We start from the raw sequence: 21294 nt of genomic DNA, 5'->3' as shown, positions 1-21294 counted from the left end.
AATTACTCTTCGGGTACATACATAGAAGACCTTGGCACAAACGTGTTTTCTACGGAATAGGAATCACCAAATCTTATTTTCAGTTTGATCAACACTAAAACACCACTTGCTATGCATGTACCTTCTACTAGTGATTCTTAATCTCCAGATCATTCTGAAGCTCCTCGTGATGTTCTGGATCCCATCCGAGATTCTGAACAATATTTTGGTATCACCATCATGAATATCTCATTTTTATCATAGCGTCATTGAGAGTTAAGCGTGTAACCTTATGGGTTCAAGAATATGTGAAGATGATCTAGACACCTGTCCATAATGAATCCCACATATTCAACAAAGATCTTTATCAGTTGAACCATGATGTCGAGGATTCAAACATCACGTATTACATTTCCTTTGTCTTGCGATATTTTACTTGCCTAAGATTTTCTCATCGGTATCAGCATACTCAGTTCAATCTGGTTCATAGCAAGTACTCTTTACTTGTACCGTAATACAATATTCTCAGTGACTAACTCATTAGTCACATGGTTGCAAGCGATATCAAATATGTGTTACTGAATGGGCCCCTCAGTTTTGATACATGCTACCCAGCAAATACGTTTTGAGATACTTGAAAGACACTTTTATGATCATCCAAATACGAAGTGACTACTCATGCCTCTGAAGTATTCTTCGGGGACTTGGTGTTGTTTCTCAATGCACACATGTATTATGTTTTTGGTTAATATAATTCTAGCATGGAGTGTAAACAAGTATCATGAACAAGGACTATGATAATAACAATATAAGTATTGCCTCTAGAAGGACCAGTCTGTGTTTGTTGTTTAGGGAATTGCTCACAGTGTCTTATATGGATCCTATATATACTTTTCATAGGATTATGTATCTTTTTTATTATAAATATTATGTCGATTAAGTGCTACAAAAGTTCCATATATTGATTTGCAATCCATTAATTTATAGGAGTTCGAACATGGATGGTAGTGTGATCTTTGGATTGTTCCTCAATCACCTTAGGCATCTTTACAGTTTCTAATATTATTTGTAACACGTTTTTTTAAATTTGTTTGTTTTGGTCTTGAGCAGATGTGTGCATATTAGCTATGCAAAGGCCGATGCAATGGTTAAAGTTTTTAAGTAATAAAATGTCCTTCATAAAAAAAGGAGTTTAAACATTCTCAACTCTTCTTTATAAATCCACCCTCATAAGATGCATACAATTTTCAGTATTTTTTGTGATATTTCAAATGTTTCTACAACATTTTTATTTGCATTTGCAACCTTGCTAAATGTTAATGTTCATCTATTTGTGTCTTTCATTCCACCCAAAGAGGGTGCCAAGGATCTATCTTTTGCTTGGAGAATGGTGATGCCGTTGTGCTAGCCTCGGTTTAAGAGTTGGAGATCCTACGTATACCACAAGACGGGAAGGTAGAAAGAAGGATGCATCACCCAATAAGTAAGCACTGACAGTTAACACATGTCGAGGCGTTGATGCAAAGTTGTGCAGCATAACACACTTACAATGTGTGGTTTTGTCTCTCATCTCATACTACCTAGTTCTAGAAGGGCTCCTACAAAATGTAAAGTAATAACAACATCAATGTTATTAGGGTGTGCCTACATCTCAGTTGACTGAGATTTTCTTAAGTCTCAATCAACTCAAAAAGTGCAACTGCAGTTTAAAGAAAAAAGTGTAACTCGGTTCAGTTGCACATTTCTGTCAGAAAAGTGCAATTGCACTTTTTTAACAGAAAAGTGCAACTCAAAGCATATTTTTGTAAGTGACTTAGACTTAAGAAAATCTCAGTTGACTGAGACATAGCAAAACCGATGTTATTAATGTCTTGTCTCTCATCATCCTTACAAGGTGTAGATTTATCTCTTAATAACGTCTGTAAGTCCTCTTCAGGAGAATAAATTACCAATATTCTTTGGATCGTGTGATGGCACAAAATGAATTTTGTAGAATATGAATTTCTTATATATCGTGGAATAATACAAGCATGGGCTCTAACCTCATCAAAAACTTCCTTTCATCCCTTTTGTGGAAACTAAGGAAAACATACCAATTTAGGAGGATAGGATTATTGTAGAAAAATTATGGAGGTATCATTTGAGACAAGGACTAGAAATTTTGGATTCCGTTAAAATTCTGACGGACTGGACTATATCGTAGTGATTTTCAAAGAAAACAAACCTCATGTTAACATTTCTCCTTGTCTACGATTTCACAATTGCATCCAAAACAACACTTTTGAAATTCTCATGTTATTTATTTCTAGAGATTCAGAATACACAACATCTTAATTCATAATTCATGCATTTTTTTATGTTGCCATATTTTAGAGTTTCAATGCAACCTCTCCACTTCTCTCTTAGGCCTCCTTTGATTCAAAGGATTTCTGTAGGATTCAGTCCCTTCGGATTTTTTTTCCTTCCGAACATGTTTGATTTATAGTTTGCAAGTTGTGTTGAAAATAATCTGCCAAAGTATCAGCGGTGGCATTCTTCGCCAGTTCATAGAAGAATATAGCGACCTGCTCTTGTTCGGCAATGAAAAATCAGTGTTGGTTTAGGTGAGCTGTTGTGCCAATGCATGTTGATCGCCGTATGCAGATGTTGTGCCTACATATAGGAAACTTAGTTGATCCCAACTGCTAGTTTTCAATGCTTATGTTTCCGGTTGTGTTCCTACGTTGCATTCAAAGTGAGATTTTGTTTGCAGTTCCTATGCCCATAGGATCCAGGTGAGCAGGGCATTCTCAAAGTTTTCGATTCCTGCTAACTAATCCTACATAGGGCTCCTTTGATTTATAGGATAGGAAAATCATAGGGGTAGGAAAAATATATGATTGGTATGTCATGCCTAGTTGAATCCTATATGAAGATGAGCTCTCTTTGATTTTGCCAAAGGATTTTTTTCATGAGATATGACCTCATGTTTATTTCCTATAGGATTTGCACTACAAGATTCGTATAGGATTATTTCCTATATGATATGTTCCTGTGATCAAATAACTAGTGTAGGAAAAAATCCTATAAGATCTAAATCCTATACAATTCCTACACTATTTCTATGAATCAAAGGAGCCTATTGACATAGGCATCCCAAATGGGCCTGCCGAAGATAGTACCCGGGGTTTACTGAAGGCCCACTACCCGAAGAATAAGAAAATTCGGGAGCCCAAGATATATTAAGGAAAGTTAGAGTTGTAATAGGAAGTGTTATTTGTAATCTGGCGGGATGAGTTAGAAACCGTCCCGGATTCTGTAACTTGTACAAAACGAAACCCTCGGCTCCGCCTCCTATATAAAGGGGGAGTTGAGGGACGAAGAGATCATCGAATCATTGTTTACAAACCCTAGTTTTCATAATCGTCGAGCACTTTTCGGCTGAAACCTTCGAGATCTACTTGCCCTCTACTTCCAACTAAACTCTAGCCTACAATCCATAGGCATTGACAAGTTGATACCTTGTCAATTGGCGCCATCTGTGGGAACTAGAGGCATAAGGATCTGATCTCGATGGCACGTTCAAGATCTTCGACATCGTCAACCGCAAGCAACGCAATGGATCGAGGTAAACAGATCGCTGCTGATCCTGTCGATTTTGTTCCTCACCCACCCTCCCATTTGGATGCATATGCGTATCTGGCGGAGCCCATGGAGATGACGTTCGGAAGGTTTCACTTTCGCGTCGAGAAGGAAGGATCGTATCGTGTCGAAATTCCGATTTCGTCGGGATCGTCGGCGGTCGATTCCGATTTTTCAAGCTATACATCGTCAACCGAGTCAGGAGAAGAAGAAACTTCGTCGACACGCTACGTCAACACCAGAGCAAGAGAGAAACTCGCCAAGATCTTCAGCGACATGTCGTTTGAGTCATCTGCGGACTCATATATAAGCGATGGCTCAAGCGATGTCGACAGTTATGACTTCATCGACAAATCTATCACAGTGGGCAAGGTCTTCATCAATCTCAACGATGATATCACCAAACCCAACATAGATCTGAATACAAAATATCATCAGATTTATGCCATTGAAGATCAAGAGGAAACGTCAGAGGCTTTCGACGATCTGGGAAATCCATACGTCGATCCCTCCAATCTGCGACAAGGCCTGGGCAATAAATACGTCGGGCCGCAGCCACGAGACAGAGTTCAGCTTTCGCAAGCAGCGTGGGATAGAGCCGCGAGAGCTATGAACGGTTCAGAATCAATGGCTACCACAACCACACCAGAGGAATTGCAAGCATATCAATATAGGCTCGCACGAGCTGCAAGAGAATTGGAAAAACAGATAGCTGAGTTAAACAGAAGAAAGGAGGCAGCTTCTGCATCTAGCAGGAGAAGGGCAGATCTAAGTCGACAATCTAGAACTTCGGGTGATAGCCACAGGGAGGCGCGGAACAGAGCAAGATCAAGGTTGCAACATATACCCGAGGCAGAAAGAGAGCACTTGGTCCAAAACCTCGACATGTCCTTTATGTCGATAGATACAAGAGGAAATATCATCCCTAAGACACCAGAGGCTGGGTATATGGCGACACATGCTTTTATCCTCGCATCTAAACCACCGCCAGGTGATCCAAGGGAAACACTATACAATATGGCGGTAGCAGGAGTTGGAGCCATGGGGACAGCGTTTGTATCAACGCCTCCCGAAGGAGCGGCAAGGCAAAATAGTCCACGACCTGCAGCAGCAACAGCGGCAGCACCTGAAGGACCAAGTGGAGCAAGAGACACGGCAGCACAGGCAAGGGTCGACAGAGCGCGGCAAAGCAGAAGGGAACAGCGGCAATCCCCAGAGCTTAACGACGAAGATATGTGTGGCCTGCCGTGTTTCACGAGGAGAGTCCGAAAAACTCGAGTCCCTTCAGGATTCAAGTTACCCGACAACTTCAAGAAGTTCGATGGCCTTCAAGAGACAGTGAAGCTCACAGGAGGAACCAGGGCAACAGCTGTGCAAAGCATCCAAGTGCATTTGAGTGGAGCCGCACGATCTTGGATAAAGAAACTTACTCCAGGGTCTATCGACAGCTGGGAAAGTTTCGAGGACGTGTTCGTCAAGAACTTCAGATCCACGTGCAAAAAACTTGCGTCGTTAGAGGAGTTGAGAGCATGTCGACAAAAGCCAGATGAGCCAATGAGAAAGTATATCCAAAGGTGGAACATCATCAAAAACTCGGCAGAAAATATATCTGACGAGAGAGCAATAGATGCGTTTGTCGCAGGAATCAGGCGTGGAGATTTCGTCGAAGACTTAGGAAGGACCAACCCAAAGACAGTATCCGCGTTAATGGAGATAGCAAACAGATGGGCAGATGGAGAAGATGCTGTCCACAACAAATGGCACAGGTCGCCAGAGGAGGACCGTGGTCGAAATTACCAACCAAGGCGACGATTTCCTCGGCAGTACCCGAACTATGATGCTCCAGGGCAAATTTCGGCAGGTTTTCGGGCAAACACAGGAGGAAACAACAGAGACGATTATCAGAGAAGCAGTGAACAGCGAGGTGATAACAGGGATGATTCTCGCAACAACAGGCAAAATAACGGGCCTAGGTTCCCAAGGCCTTTCGTGTCCCCTGAAGAGATGATGAATGGGCCGTGTCAGATGCACTTTTTCCTCGACAGCAAAGGTAAAAGACAGTCAGGGCACCTGCAGAAAGACTATCGAAATTTTCAGGCAATGCTAAGGTATGCAGAGCACGCTAACGCGCGGGCAACACAGAGAAATCCTCAAGAACCCAGGAGCGAGATTCACTTGCCGCCTCCTCCTGCAATTACAGACGACAATCGACATCAGCTCAGAATAGCGGCAGCACCTCCACCACCACCTTATGTCGATCCTAACTCCAACGGAGCAGTATCGATGATTCAGAAGGGAAGGCCATCCAATAGAGCTCAGAAAGTAATCTCACGCCAGGTGTTTATGGCAGAAAAAATGCCTCCACCAACAGTCGAGTATCTTAATTGGTCAGGACAAGATATTGGCTTCACCATAGCAGATCATCCGCAGCAAGTTCCTCGACCAGGACAGTCAGCACTTATTCTGCCAGCAGTTATTGCGGGATTTGATGTTTCTCGAAGTGTTCATAGACGGCGGCAGCAGCCTAAACCTTATGTATGCAGATACATTGAGGAAGATGAACATATCCTTAGCAAACTTGAAGCCAACAGACACAAGGTTCCACGGCATCACACCGGAGAAACCAAGTTATCCATTGGGGAAGATCAATCTCGACGTTCAGTTTGGAACCCGAGAAAATTATAGAATCGAGAGGCTGGAATTTGAAGTCGTGGATTTTCCGTCGCAATACCACGCTCTGTTGGGATGACCAGTATATGCTAGATTTATGGCGATGCCACATTATACATACCTGTTGTGGAGATTGCCTGGACCAAAGGGACCAATCACAGTCAAAGGAAGCTTCGCCTTAGCCGATAAGTGCGACAAGGATTTTCATCGGCTATCAGAAACTTTCGGGATGCAAGCTGAGTATTTGGCGTCAAAAAGCATGACTGATTACGACGTGCTGCCAGACGTTGGAAGGCCAAATAAAGAATCAACTTTCAACACCGAGAAAAATTCTAAGGAGGTGCAGATTCACCCGACAGACCCGAAAAAGACGACATCTATCGCAAACGACATGGATATCGCATAGAAAAGCGCGCTCGTCGAGTTCCTCCGTGAGAACTGGAAAATCTTCGCATGGTGTCCAGCTGACATGCCAGGAGTACCCAGGGAACTTGCCGAGCACCACCTAAACTTGGATCCATTAGCGAGACCAATCAAACAACCTTTGCGGCGTTTTTCGGAACCAAACCGCAAAGCTATGCTGTCAGAAATCAATCGACTACGAGAAGCTGGTTTTATCAAAGAGATATTCACAGAAGCCACATGGGTAGCAAATCCTGTGTTGGTGCCGAAGAAAAACACTAAGGTCCTTCGCATGTGCGTCGACTTTACGTGTCTCAATAAACATTGTTCAAAGGATCACTTTCCCCTCCCGAGAATCGATCAAATTATCGACTCCACGACTGGATGTGAACGTCTTTCCTTCCTGGACGCATATTCTGGTTATAACCAGATCAGATTGAAAGAAGAAGATGAAGTAAAGACCGCGTTTATTACACCATACGGCGTGTTTTGCTACAGAACAATGCCCTTTGGTCTAAAAAATGCGGGAGCAACATATCAGAGGATGATGCAGAAGTGTTTGGCGACACAGATTGGGAAGAATGTGCAAGTATACATCGATGATGTCGTCATAACATCAAAAAAGGGGGCAACGCTGATCGAGGATCTCAAGGAAACCTTCGACAACCTTGACAAGTTCTGCCTCAAACTGAACCCGACGAAGTGTTCTTTCGGCGTCCCAGCAGGAGAACTTCTGGGGTTTCTAGTTTCAGCAAGAGGGATTGAAGCAAATCCCGATAAAATACAAGCTATCGTAACAATGAGGAAGCCAACAAAGTTGAAAGAAATACAGCAGTTAACTGGGCGAGTCGCAGCCTTGAGCAGATTCGTCGCCAGGCTAGGGGAAAAAGCGCTACCATTTTACGCCCTCATAAAGCAAGGAGATAAATTCCAGTGGAACGAAGAAGCGGACAGAGCTTTTGAGAACCTCAAACGCAAAATCTCGACACCCCCCATCTTGGTGGCGCCAAAAGAGAAGGAGCCTTTGTTACTGTATATTGCGGCCACACCCCAGGTAGTAAGCACAGTCCTTGTCGTTGAAAGGGAAGAAGAAGGAAAACTCCACGGAGTGCAGAGGCCAGTATACTTCGTCAGCGAAGTTTTATCGCCATCAAAACAAAGGTACCCTCAGTACCAAAAGCTAGCATATGGAGTGTTCACAACAGCACGGAAATTGCGCCACTATTTTTCGGCACACCCGATCATAGTGGTCAATGAAGCTCCCTTGTCAAATATACTAAACAATCCAGAAGCTACGGGTCGTGTCTCCCTTTGGGGAATAGAACTTTCCCCTCGGGACATCACGTATGAAAAAAGAAAAGCAATCAAGTCGCAAGTTCTGCCAGACTTCATCGCAGAGTGGATGGAGCTACAAAACACAGGACCCCCAGACTTGTCGAGAACCTGGACCATGAACTTTGATGGGTCCAAAAGACTAGAAGGAGCTGGCGCAGGAGTAGTACTCATATCACCTGAAGGCGACAAGTTGAAATATGTCCTTCGGATGACGTTCCCTAACGCATCCAATAACGAAGCAGAATATGAAGCTCTCATACACGGGATGAAGATGGCGAAAACTTGCGGCGCAACTCGACTAAAAATCTTTGGCGACTCACAATTGGTGGCTCAGCAAGTTATGAACCAATGTGATGCAGTCAATGATAGCATGATAGCATACAAGGAGGTGTACAACGAGCTCGAAAAGTTGTTTGATGGATGCGAAGTAAATCATATTAGCAGATTGAGCAACGACGAAGCCGACGTTCTTGCAAACATCGGGTCGCAATGCCTTGCAGCTCTGCCAGGTGTTTTTTGGGAAGAGATAACAGAGAGATCTACAAAATCGACAAAATCAAAAAAGAAGGAGAAGAAACCCTCGGGGGCTACCAAGGAAGAGCAAGAGGAAGAAGAAGAAGATCAGGACCTGGTCATGGTGATACAGATACCATGGATGCAGACGTACATATCATACATCCTCAGGAAAGAAATACCCGATGATCCAGTTGAGGCAAGGCGAGTAATTCGACGCTCCAAAGCTTTCACGGTGATCAAAGGAGAATTGTACAAGCGAAGTATTTCAGGCGTCCTGCAAAGGTGTGTCACACCCGAAGAAGGAAGAATAATTCTGAAGGATGTACACGAAGGAATATGTGGCCACCACGCAAGTAGTCGAGCTATTGCAGCCAAGGTTTTTCGGGCAGGATTCTACTGGTTGACAGCAATAGAGGACGCCAAGGAAATAGTAAGGACTTGCGACGCGTGTCAAAGGTTTGCCGCAAAACCTCACTCTCCAGCAGCAGAACTAACACCAATACCATTATCATGGCCCTTTGCCCAATGGGGACTTGATATGGTGGGCAAGCTACACAAATCCTGGCCAGGAGGAAAGGAGTACATGCTAGTAGCTGTCGACAAATTTACAAAGTGGATAGAAGCGAAGCCGATAAATTCACCAGACGGAGCATCCGCAGTAAAATTCATAAAAGGCCTCGTCTTCAAATTTGGAGTGCCCCATAGCATCGTCACAGACAATGGCAGTAACTTCACATCCCACGAGTTCAAAGATTATTGCGAAGAAGTGGGTATCAAGTTACACTTTGCGTCAGTTGCGCACCCGCAGACCAACGGCCAAGTCGAGAAAGCTAATGGAATCATCTGCAATGGCATTAAGAAACGCTTATTAGCACCACTGGAGAAAGCTCGACACACCTGGCCAGAGGAGCTGCCCAGTGTATTATGGAGCATACGAACAACACCAAACACAGCAACACAAGAAACTCCGTTCTTCTTGGTTCATGGAGCAGAAGCAGTACTACCAATCGAGATAGAGCATAACTCTCCACGAGTCATGGAATATGATGACGAGGTGTCGAGAAAAGCGCTAGAAGATGACGTCGATGCACTTGACGAAGCTAGAGACGAAGTACTGTCTCGGGTAACCAAATACCAACAGGACTTGAAAAATTACCACAGTAGACGCTTGCGGCCAAGATCCTTTCAGGTGGGAGACCTAGTTCTTCGGCTCACGCAAAAAAGTCATGAAAAACTCGAGTCACCATGGCTAGGCCCTTACATTGTCACGGAAGTAATCGGAGGAGGAGCATACAGGATAAAGGACAAGAAGACAGGGGTGGAGGAGCAAAACCCCTGGAACGTGGTGCAACTTAGGCGGTTCTACGCCTAGAGTTGAAATATAGTCCTTGTAAAACTTCAATGTACTGAAACGCCTGCGAGTTTTCAGACGCACTCTTTTCCTTTTTCGGGGCACCGAGTGGGCCGGAAAAGGTTTTTAATGAGGCGGGCTCGCGGTGCTGCAATATAATAAAGATAGTGTCAATATAACTTTTCTTCATTGACACACTCAAAGTCTCCGACCCGACGAATTTCAATATAATCCCTCGAAAAAAGAAAAGCCTCGCCTTGGTACTAAAATACCTCGTGAGTCAATAAAAATACAAAATAGTACTCAACAAAGAAGCTCGGGGGCTGATATTCGCCAAAACTACATATTGAATAAATGCCTTGGTTCAAAACCTCGCAATACACAAATACAGTAAATAGCCACCGAAAGACTCGGGGGCTAGACAAATATAGAAATATGATGATTGCTTCACAATATAATCACAATCATGGGTTACAAAGAAGAGTTATCTACCAAAGGAAAATAATTAGTCATGATTCAATATGTCATCAAGGGTAATTCTGTTTTCTTCAGAAGCAGCGCCAAGAAAATCAGCATAATGACCATCTGCAAAAAAGTTGGCATCCATCCGAAGAAGATCTTCAATCATTTCTTCGGCTATAGGCGAAACCTTCGTGTTAATTCAGTCGACACCAACTCTTCGGCGCCTTACCTTCTCATGAACTTTCGCAACAACTTGGGTCAGGTCAAGCTTTGAGTGGCAGATCTGAAGCATGATAAGGGCAAATCTGGCTCCAGCTACCAGTTGAGCTCTGACAAAATCATGGATCTTGCGGGCATCCTTAAATTTCCCCATTAACTCGGGAAGAGTTTGTGGTTGAACGTTCCGAGGAAACATGGAGTTATAAACCATAGACAGGGTCCTGGTACAGAAGTCAAGGAAGTCGCGAGTTTGAGAGGTGCGATCCTGAAATCTGACAATCTGGCGGGTCCTCTCTGGGGTAGCCCAAAACAGAGAACCATGGTCAAGGGAAAGGTTAACAAGGAGGTTCGTCCTAGTATTTACCCTCTCTTCTTCGGCAACAGCATCAGTAAAGGAACCTATTAAAACAACAGAGCAGAAAACTTTAAGAGACGCAGCATGACGACGGAAGATATCGGAGGATGAAACAAGCATACCCGACATACCCGCACTGGCTTCATTCATTAACTCGAGCATGAAATTTTCTCGAGTAGTCGCCTTTTCAGCCTCGGAAGCAGCGATTTCCTTAGCAGCCACGGCCTCGCGAGCTTGCTGAAGTGCAATTTTTTCGGCTTCAGATGACTTACGAGACTTTTCCATCATCACAAGTGTTTGCTTCTTTGCATACTGGAGTTGCTGCCGAAGTTCATCCAATTCTTGCGGCAAGGAATCTTCGACAGGTGTAGTATCAGCAAGAGCTCTCCTTGAGCGAGAAGAAGAAGGCGAAACATTGGAAGGAGCGGAAGATGGAGTATAGTTATCAAATACCAACTGAAATTTAATAAAACAAGACAACATCAATCAACAAGCAAAGATAGAGTTTTCATTAATCTTTCGGAATAGTTACAAAGGCCTTACAGTGGAGCTAATGAAGTACGTATCGCCAAATAACTACTTTGGCGACAAGAGCAAAAGAAACAGAGAAAGAAAAACAAAGAGGCATGCAACTAGACCTCCGGCCTTGATGAGCTAGGAGTTCAAGCTGGTTTGATCCCGAGATAGGCCAAGATTTTCTTCGTGTTGGGCTTAGCTGCCTTAATCAGCGACCTCCATCTTGACTGCTCTATCTGATCGGTGTCACCAACTTTCATCCAATCAACAGTTTGTTGGCTGTCAGCAACCAGGGCAACAGTGCTTTCGACAGCAATCTTCATATTTTCCTGGCGCATCTTCAGTCCAAGGTCCTCTGATGAATTGAAGCTCTTGGCAAGGGCAAGGAAAGTCGGGGGCTCCTCTTTCTTCGGGAAGAAGTAGGGGAACAGCGTCGACAATCCTGCACTAGCATTTGCCACGCCTTCACGAATTTCGGATCCATGAAGCTCCAGATAAGAAAGTGCGTCGAGGAGAGGATCATTGTCGGGATTCTCCAGATCAAACTCTTGGTTTGTTTGGCCTGCCACAGGAAATAAACGTCGATCAAAAAAACAAGAAACAGCAAGTCCACTAAAAAATAGAAGGGGTCGATAATATTACTTTGAGTGCGTCGACTTTGTGATTTCAGGCGCTTGAGGATCCCCTGCTCACGAGTAGCCTGTGCAGCTTTATGCTCGTTTAAAGCAGTTTCAGCATCCTCAAGTATTTTCTGCAGTTCCTCGACACTAGCAGCTTTTGCTTTGGCTTCATCAGCCTCTGCTTTGGCTTCGCTAGCAACAAGTTCGGCTTTCTTGCGGGCCGCTTCACTTTGCTCTAGTTTCTGAGCAAGTGCGTCGGCACGCTTGTTGGCCTCTGCAAGTTTCTCTGTCGAAATAAAAAAGAAAAACAAGAAAGGTCAAAAAAGTCACGACAAATGACAGGAGCAAGATGTCGACAGCAAAAAAGTTATTACCTTCAGCTCTGTTGGCATACTCACGATACCCAATGAATTGGGATCCGATGCGGATAAGCTCTTTGATCATGGGCTGTCAAAAAAGAACAAAGAAAGAAAAATATCAGTATGAAAACAGAGTGAAGGTGTAAAAAAGCAAAATAGAGGAAATATAGACAGCGGCAAGAAAATGAAAAAACTTACATCATCCAAGAGCAGGGTCGAAGAGCTGCCCAATTGAGGGGCAGGTTCAAGAATTGTTTCAATCCTTGTCCTTTTTGGTGAAGGAGCAAGGGGGCTTGATGGCGGAGTAGTGGTGATGACGTTTCGTTGAGGAGGCGAGGATTCTTCTCCTTCAACTAGCGTGTCTGAGGCAAGTAAAGTATGTGATGTGCTCGTCCGAGGAGCCACGTCAACAGTTGGTACTTCTTCCTCGTCATCACTGTGATTAAAAATCGACAGCATAAAAAGCAAGACAAGATAAACATTTTGAGTACAGAAATAAGGAGAAATAAAAATGACTTACGAGCTGACGAGGGATTCAATGTAAGGATCATAAGCTGCCTTCGGATGAGAAGGAACAACTTCTTCGGCTTTAGAAGTGCCGGAGTCTTCGACATCATTCCTTTTCCTTTTGCCTTTCGGGGAGACAGCGGGAGGAGGAGATTGTGCCGACGCAGTACCTTCGGAAGAACCCGCAGATTTTCGAGAATCCACGGGTTCATTCACAAAAGATGGAGCTTCCTGATTGTCATCAGTGACAATGGCCCTTTCTTCGACTTCTCCACCTTCAGGGAGAGGAGGAAGCGAGACAAGGTCTGGATGATTCTGTGCAAAACAAAACAGGGAGCAATATCAGAAATAAAGTTACAAAAAAGATAGCAAAGTAACAACAAGACAATTAGACAAAGAGTACCTCGGGAAGTGGATAGGCGGCGCTGAATGGCGTCACTCGACAAGAAGAAGGGACAACGTCTTTTTTGTTGAGAGATGAAATTTTTCGGACAAGTCTTTCTAAGTCCTTGACCTCCAAATTCACCGACAGCCGATCTACATCCTTGTCGCCGGCATATTTCCAGAGAGGATGCTTGCGAGCCTGGAGCGGCTGCACCCTAGTCCTAAGAAAATATGCAGTGATTTGGATACCAGATAGCTCCTTGCCGCGAGTATTTTGCAACTCGTGGATACGAGCCATCAAGGTCTCTATCGCCGCCTTTTCTTCTTCGGTGGCCTCCGCGTCCCATGAGCGGCGGCGAAAGATTTTTTCGGCGCCATCAAAAGGAGGGATGTTGTCTTCTGCACATCCGTGGTTCTCCTCCTGAATGTACAACCACTTCTTGCGCCATCCTTGAACTGAGTCAGGAAGCTTGACGTCGAAGTAGTCGACAGTAGGACGAACAGAAATTACAACGCCGCCTATATTATAGGCGACATTGGGCGAGCCATTGCGGCGGCAGAAGAAAATGCGCTTCCATAGCGCCCAGTTAGGCTGGACGCCAAGGAAGGCCTCGCACAAAGTAATGAAAATAGAGATGTGGAGGATAGAATTCGGCGTAAGGTGGTGGAGTTGCAAACCATAGACAAAAAGAAGTCCACGGAGAAAAGGATGGATGGGGGCGGAGAGACCGCGGATGAGGTGGTCGACAAAGCTTACCCGGTACCCCATTGGAGGGGTTGGGTAGCTCTCCTCGCTGGGGAAGCGCAATGCCTGGGGTTTCTTAGTGATCCCCAGCTTCTTCAGCAAGTTGACGTCTTGAGTGGAAATTTTGGATCTTTCCCACTCCGACGTTCCGAGATCCACGGCGGCCATGGAGGATTCCGGCGTGCTTTGCCTGGTCAACCAGCGAGGTGGCATCAACAATGGCGCAGGATTCGCAGTTTGGAGGTGAGGAGTTCAGGAGATTGTGGATTACAAGGGGAAGTGCAGATGAGAGAATGAAGACGGCGCGGGCGGAAGTGTTCAAGGAGGAAGAAGATGAATTTATATAGGGGTGCGGTGAAACGACGAACCGTTGGATAAGGAAAATGTGTGACAGATGATAGCCACGTGGCATCAAGGGTAAAAAAGTAATTCAACGTCGCGGAAGTTACGGTGCGTGTGCCAGAAAAAGCGGAGGACGTGTGTCCCCACTTGCACGACGTGTCAAGATAGTGGATTAATTGGGCCCGCATGGCGGCGAGAAAAGGCTTGTCGCAAATTTTTGACAAGCAATCGTGGCTATTGTCAGCAACAACGTCATCTTGACAGAGGGAAAAAATTTGACTCAACAGCCTCATAAAAGGCGACACGGAAAAATAATGATTGAGCCTTTGATCAAATACAAGTTTTTGATCAAATGCTCGGGGGCTACTTTGGAAAAAAGAAAAATATCTTGAAAGACAAAATAGAAGTGGCATGAGCCTATGATCAAATACAAATATTTGTTCATAGCCTCGGGGGCTACTCCCATCGGGAGCGCTGTTCGCGCACCCGAGGAATTATAAAACGTCGACAGATGAAAAAGAATATAGCGACATGAGGCGTGGAGCCTACAACCAAGAACAAATCCTTGGCTGTAGCCTCGGGGGCTACTCCCATCGGGAACGCTGTTCGCGTGCCCGATGAAATTATAAAAGAAAGAAAGAAAGAGAAAAAAGAAAGATAGAAGAGTAAAATAGTATATTTCGAGTTATAACTAACTCTACATACACTCCCATCGGGAGAGCAATATAAGTCATCTTTGACTCGATAAAATGTGCCATTCCAACAGCCGGAAAAGCACTCGACAATATATTCTCAGAACGCCAAAGTTGCGATCAATTTCTGAATGCCGCAAATTTGCGAAGGTAAGACCCCAGATCCGTTCTGCTGGGCGTGGCATCGCCGAAGACTGCGCTCTGCTACCTTTATCCGTATCAACAGATACGAAGAAAAATCCTAACGGACGCGTTAGGTACCCGATAAATTTTACTGGGACTCGACAGAATGGTAAGACCTTAAGCGGCGCCTGTCGAAGTTTACACCAGTATCCCGAGGTCATGTCCAGGGACGTGATCTTGAAGTAGGTTTTTGCGGATTGCCACGAGAGCAGTTAACTAGTACCTGATCCGTCAGATGAACTAGCCCCAACTACCATTATCCATGTACAATATAGAATTTTATGTGAAGAAATATAGAAAAAGTTGAAGCTGTCAAATAAAAATAAACGGTGGAGATTTTCCCTGACTCTACGATTCAAGCAAAATCTCGGGGGCTACTGACATAGGCATCCCAAATGGGCCTGCCGAAGATAGTACCCGGGGTTTACTGAAGGCCCACTACCCGAAGAATAAGAAGATTCGGGAGCCCAAGATATATTAAGGAAAGTTAGAGTTGTAATAGGAAGTGTTATTTGTAATCTGGCGGGATGAGTTAGAAACCGTCCCGGATTCTGTAACTTGTACAAAACGAAACCCTCGGCTCCGCCTCCTATATAAAGGGGGAGTCGAGGGACGAAGAGATCATCGAATCATTGTTTACAAACCCTAGTTTTCATAATCGTCGAGCACTTTTCGGCTGAAACCTTCGAGATCTACTTGCCCTCTACTTCCAACTAAACCCTAGCCTACAATCCATAGGCATTGACAAGTTGATACCTTGTCACCTATCCTTTATAATTCATATGCCTTTGAGTTTCCCACTGTATGAATCAAAGGAGGCCTTAAGTAGCACACAATCCTGAAGTTCTTGTGTTTTTACATGCGACATGCAAACACCTTTCCAATAAATCTTTGTGCTTTTATTTGTTCGATCCCCGTCCTAAAATATATGTCATAGTTTGATTGTATGTTGCACAACATAGGTACCATTAGATTTGTGTTCAAAATTATTTTCATATAATTATAATTTTGTAGCCATTGGCTAAATAATATATATGAAGAGAACTACAATCAAAATATGAACTTGAACCATCAAACTAGGGAAAACATGGGTATAGGTGCACCTGATTTAATATTTTTTGCAAAATGGGATATAAATATTTTAGAAAAATTACAAATTATCCATGCCCTTATATGTCACCTTGATAATTACTCGTGCAGATTTTTAAGGGCAAATATGACCGTTTTTTATATGATCTACATAAAAAAAGATAACTGAATTTTGTTATAGTGTGAATAGTATATGTTCACGCCATATATTGCAAACTGTACAATTTATCATTTTTGTCTATGCCACATATTTTATATATTTTTGGTTCAGACTTGACATGCACCATGCCAGCATATTGTTAGAGTATGTAATGTAGTACGTATACGATATAAAGTAGTACTCTAATTGTATACGTACACATCCTCGACGTTCATATTGCTGGTACGATGGTCTCTTCGTCACCAACAACGTTAGCGACATCCCCGGCCGCGGCTCTCGGAGCGCCTCCTACACAGCTTCTGACGCTCGAGAATGCCCTAGTTTGGAAAGCGCTTATTGTCCCAGCCATGCGCGGCTCCCGCGTCCTGAACCTAGTTAAAGGGTTTGGGGATGCACCGGCGAAAATTCTGGAAGCTAAGGACGCCAAAACAAGAAAATCAAGGTTGAAAATCCGGCATATGCTCCCTCCATTGCTTGAGACTTCTATTGTAGTATGGGCTGCCATCAATGGTCTTGTTTCATCTCAATCATGACCAGGACGCATCAACCCAGGTCAGCTCTCAATCACAAATATGGTGACTTATCTGTTGCAATCTATTTTGCCAAGATGAAGAATCTCGTCTCTGAATTTGCTGTTGCTGGTAAACCACTCGATGATGATGAACTTATCTGGTATATTCTCCATGTCCTTGGAAGCTCTTACAATACACTCAAGACAACTATCAATGCAAATCCTGGCACCACTCTGTTCGATCTGTTTAGCCAACTACATTCCTTTGATCAACTTAACAACGCTTATGATGTCGTCGAAGGGTTCAGTTCCTCAGCAAATGTGGAGCGTTGAGGTGACTCCGTCCCTCCGGCGCGTGGCCAGGATCTGGGACGCTGGGATGATCACCCTTGCCAACAGGCCGACTACCGTGGTGGCCAACAATAAAAAGATGACTACCATGGAAGCAGACAGTAGTAAGACTGCCGTGGTCGTCAGGACAACCACGGATGCTAGGGTGACCACGGGTACAATGGTGACCGTCGTGATCGTGATGGAGATCGGTGTGATGGTGCCATCGCCGCAATGATGTCGACAACCGTGACGCCGCCATGATGATAGAGACCGACATGATGATGGTGACCGCCAACGTGGGCGTGCACTCACCCCCAATGTCAATATTACATGTCAAATTTGTAAGATTCACGAACATCCAGCAAGTGATTCTTGGTGGCACTATCAAGGTGATAATGATAATGGTGGTGATGGAGGCAGCTGAGGTGCTCAATTTTACCTCATATGGTGTCGACACAAACTGGTATTCTAACACTGGCGCCACCAGCCACATCACTGGAGAACTAAACAAGCTCTCCACTCATGACAAGTATCAAGGGCGTGATCATGTTCACATAGAAAAATCATAACGGTATGCATATTAGACATATTGGTCATTACCCCAAAGAGCTCCTTTCAACACAATAATATCTTACATGTCCCTAATGCATCAAAGAACTTTGATCTGTCCATAAACTTGCTCTTCATAAGAATGTTTTTCTTAGTTTCACCCTTTTTTTTTATAAAGGCTCACGCTACAAGGAGAATACTGTTTAGAGGTCCTTGCCAAGATGGTCTTTATTCTCTATCTCCAATGGATTTTCCAAGCATCCTTTTACTACAATAACACCACCAGCCTCTAGATGACATCGACGTCTAGGACATCCTTCATCATTTGTTGTTCAACATATTCTTAGGAAGCATCAGCCAACTTTCTTATTCGCTTGAAATAAATCCATAAATATGTGACTTGTCAACTTGCTATGATTTATCAATTGCTATATCCCATTCCCACCAGTGTTTTCACTATTTCTTTGAAAAGTGCTTTCTGATGTATGGTCGGCACCTCTTTCTGTTCGTAAACATGCATACCATGTAAGCTTTATTGATGATTTTAGTAAAACTACTTACTGAAAAAGCGTTATGATGTATAGTCTTTCTTATTTTTCAACAATATATTGACATTAGCACATACATTTTCTTAATTTTTGTGTTATTATTGAAAATAGGTTTTAGCGCATCCAAGAGCAGAAAATCCACCTCCATCAAACTAGTCCTTATACTACGGGATTGGAATTCTGATTCTACATTTTTTCGTCACCATGGTCCTAGATTTGTACCGCCTCCATTTGAAATTATGTGAGTCCACTTTATCCAAATGTGAATATATCTACTTGTTGAAATACATCTAAATACATCTATATGTAAATAAAGTTAAGTTATTTAGCCCACACCAAGTACGTTTCAAATAGTGTCCGTGGATGTGGATCACCTATCACTTACTCAACGAGTAGGGAGACGGATGTGGACAGGGGCGGAGCTCCCCTTAGGGCAAGATGGAGCAGCTGCCCTACCTTTATTCTGGATAAAAACTACATATATTCACGTATGTTCTTATATGTATACAATGTTCATTATTTTCTGTTATGTAAATTAGATATTTTGGTCCCATAAGAACTCAGATTTAGATGTTTATATAGGCAAATGAAAGTTTTAGAAGAGGCACGTACACAACTCTCATGTCTTGATTTATTTTATTTGATATCATCTTTGCAAATCCTTTTGGCGGTCTTGAAGAACAATACTATGAGGGATAAATTTTGAGAAATTCCCAATTTCAACACAATGAGAGGCTACTTCGCGATTAGTCTAATATACATGCAATCCTTACATATCAAAGTGTAATTAAAAACATGTGCACTTTTACAACTATTAATATGTTAGTTCCAATAAATATAATAAAACTTATCAAGTTCATGAATAATAATATTAGAAACATCAAAATAGTAGATATGTTTCGTATGAGCGTGCTATATAGAGTGAGATATATTCAAAAGCAAAAAATGCTATACCCATAGGCGGATCTATATGGGATTTGTTTACGGGCACGACGTGGATTTGAGTGACTGGAAGAGAGTCCTGCACCTTGCAAGATCTCATCCGGTCGCTTGCTGGTTGCCAACTCATCCCCTAAAAAAACCCCGTACGAATCTCCCGTAAGTGTAGCATTCTTATCGTGCTGAAACTAAGAAAGATTTTTAAAAAGAAGCTATAGCTTTTCTACTGTCTACAACTTTTGGATGGAAATAAAATTTCACTTTTGGTATGTTTATAGGTTCTACTTCTATTTAAAGATGTGGCTATTACCTTGCGTTTATAAATAGTATACCAATTCAAATAAACAACTTTTACGTTGAGTGATGCGATCAAATCTTGATTGGAATCCTTTAAAAATTAAAAAAACTGAGATGCACAATACAAATATAGGGGAGGGGGCATCTGCCCCCCCAAACTACCCATGATTCAAGTTAAATAATAATGTATGCCTATGATTTGCCCTACCAAACTTTTAGAACGTCCCCGCCACTGCATACGGTACTAATCTCAACCAAAGGGACGGCAACGATATCGACCTCGCCTGGTGGCAGGTTCTCCTGCACATTTTCGGGGTTATGTGGACTTCTTTCGATTACACAAAGGGTTACTCGTTATTTAGCCCACACCAAGTGTTAAACAAAGGAACAGAGCACACAACATTTTCTTCCAGAGCACTAATCGAAACACAACAACAACCACATCATCTTCTGCATGAGGGATCCAGAGCACTAATCGAAACACAACAAAAAGGAAAGGAAAGCACGCCGACTTCTCCATCAGGGAGGAACACACACGGGCATTACCAATTACTTAGGCCCGCTCACGACCACTGCGCCACACGGCGACCTAGGCGGCGCCCATCAGTCGCCCCCCGCATCACCCCCTTTGCCGCCTACCCCGGAGAGGCCGCCTTCGCCGCCTTTCCCGCCGCCTCCGTAGTTGCGGCCGCCTTTGCCGCCTTCCCCACCCATCCCTCCATCGGCGCCCTGCCCGCCCTGCCACCCTTCCCTCCCTGACCGTCGGTGCCAGTCCCACTCCCCTAGCCCCCTTTCCCGCCTCGGCCACCGGCCTGCTAGGGGCCTCCGTCTGCCCCTTTCCCTCCTTCGCCGCCTCGCCCGCTCATGCTGGGACTTGGAGTGGACGGCGGAGCGCTGGACTTTGGAGTGTTGAGAGAGAGGGGTAGAATGTTTGAGGTGTTGTGGAGGAGGGAATGTAAGGCACTCAATTTATAGCGTAGGTCCGGGACGGGTTGAAGATTAGGGTTACGCCATGGTGTTCCCAGCGAAGGAACTTGCGCCCACCAACCGGGAGAATTTGCATGCTCGAAGATTCCAAATAGATCTGGACCATCAATTCGCATTCAAGGGGCAGGATTGAACGTAAGATGTTGCTATTACCTTGTGTTTATAAATAGTATACCAATTCAAATAAACAACTTTTACGTTGAGTGATGCGATCAAATCTTGATTGGAATCCTTTAAAAATTAAAAAAACTGACTTGCACAATACAAATATAGGGGAGGGGGCATCTGCCCCCCCCCCCCCCCCCCCAAACTACCCATGATTCAAGTTAAATAATAATGTATGCCTATGATTTGCCCTACCAAACTTTTAGAACGTCCCCCGCCACTGGATGTGGAGGCATTCCTTCCGACCCTTCTCTGTCTCCCGCTTTTTTCTTCAGAAGGAACCGTCGTTGTAGAGCACAAAACTCAGCCGTAGTGCGGGCGGGTGGGGGCTCCTATATACCGACCACTGCAATGCCCGTACGGCACCGCTCAGCCCCCGCATGACCGAGGTGTCTTGCTAGGCCGCTGCCCAATATCATCAGGTAAACATTTTTCAAATTAAAACATTTTAAATTTTA

This window comes from Lolium perenne, chromosome 4 (assembly GCF_019359855.2).
Source record: "Lolium perenne isolate Kyuss_39 chromosome 4, Kyuss_2.0, whole genome shotgun sequence".
In the NCBI taxonomy this organism is placed as follows: Eukaryota; Viridiplantae; Streptophyta; class Magnoliopsida; order Poales; family Poaceae; genus Lolium; species Lolium perenne.
The sequence above is the reverse complement of the archived record's forward strand: the minus strand, read 5'-3'. Positions refer to the sequence as shown.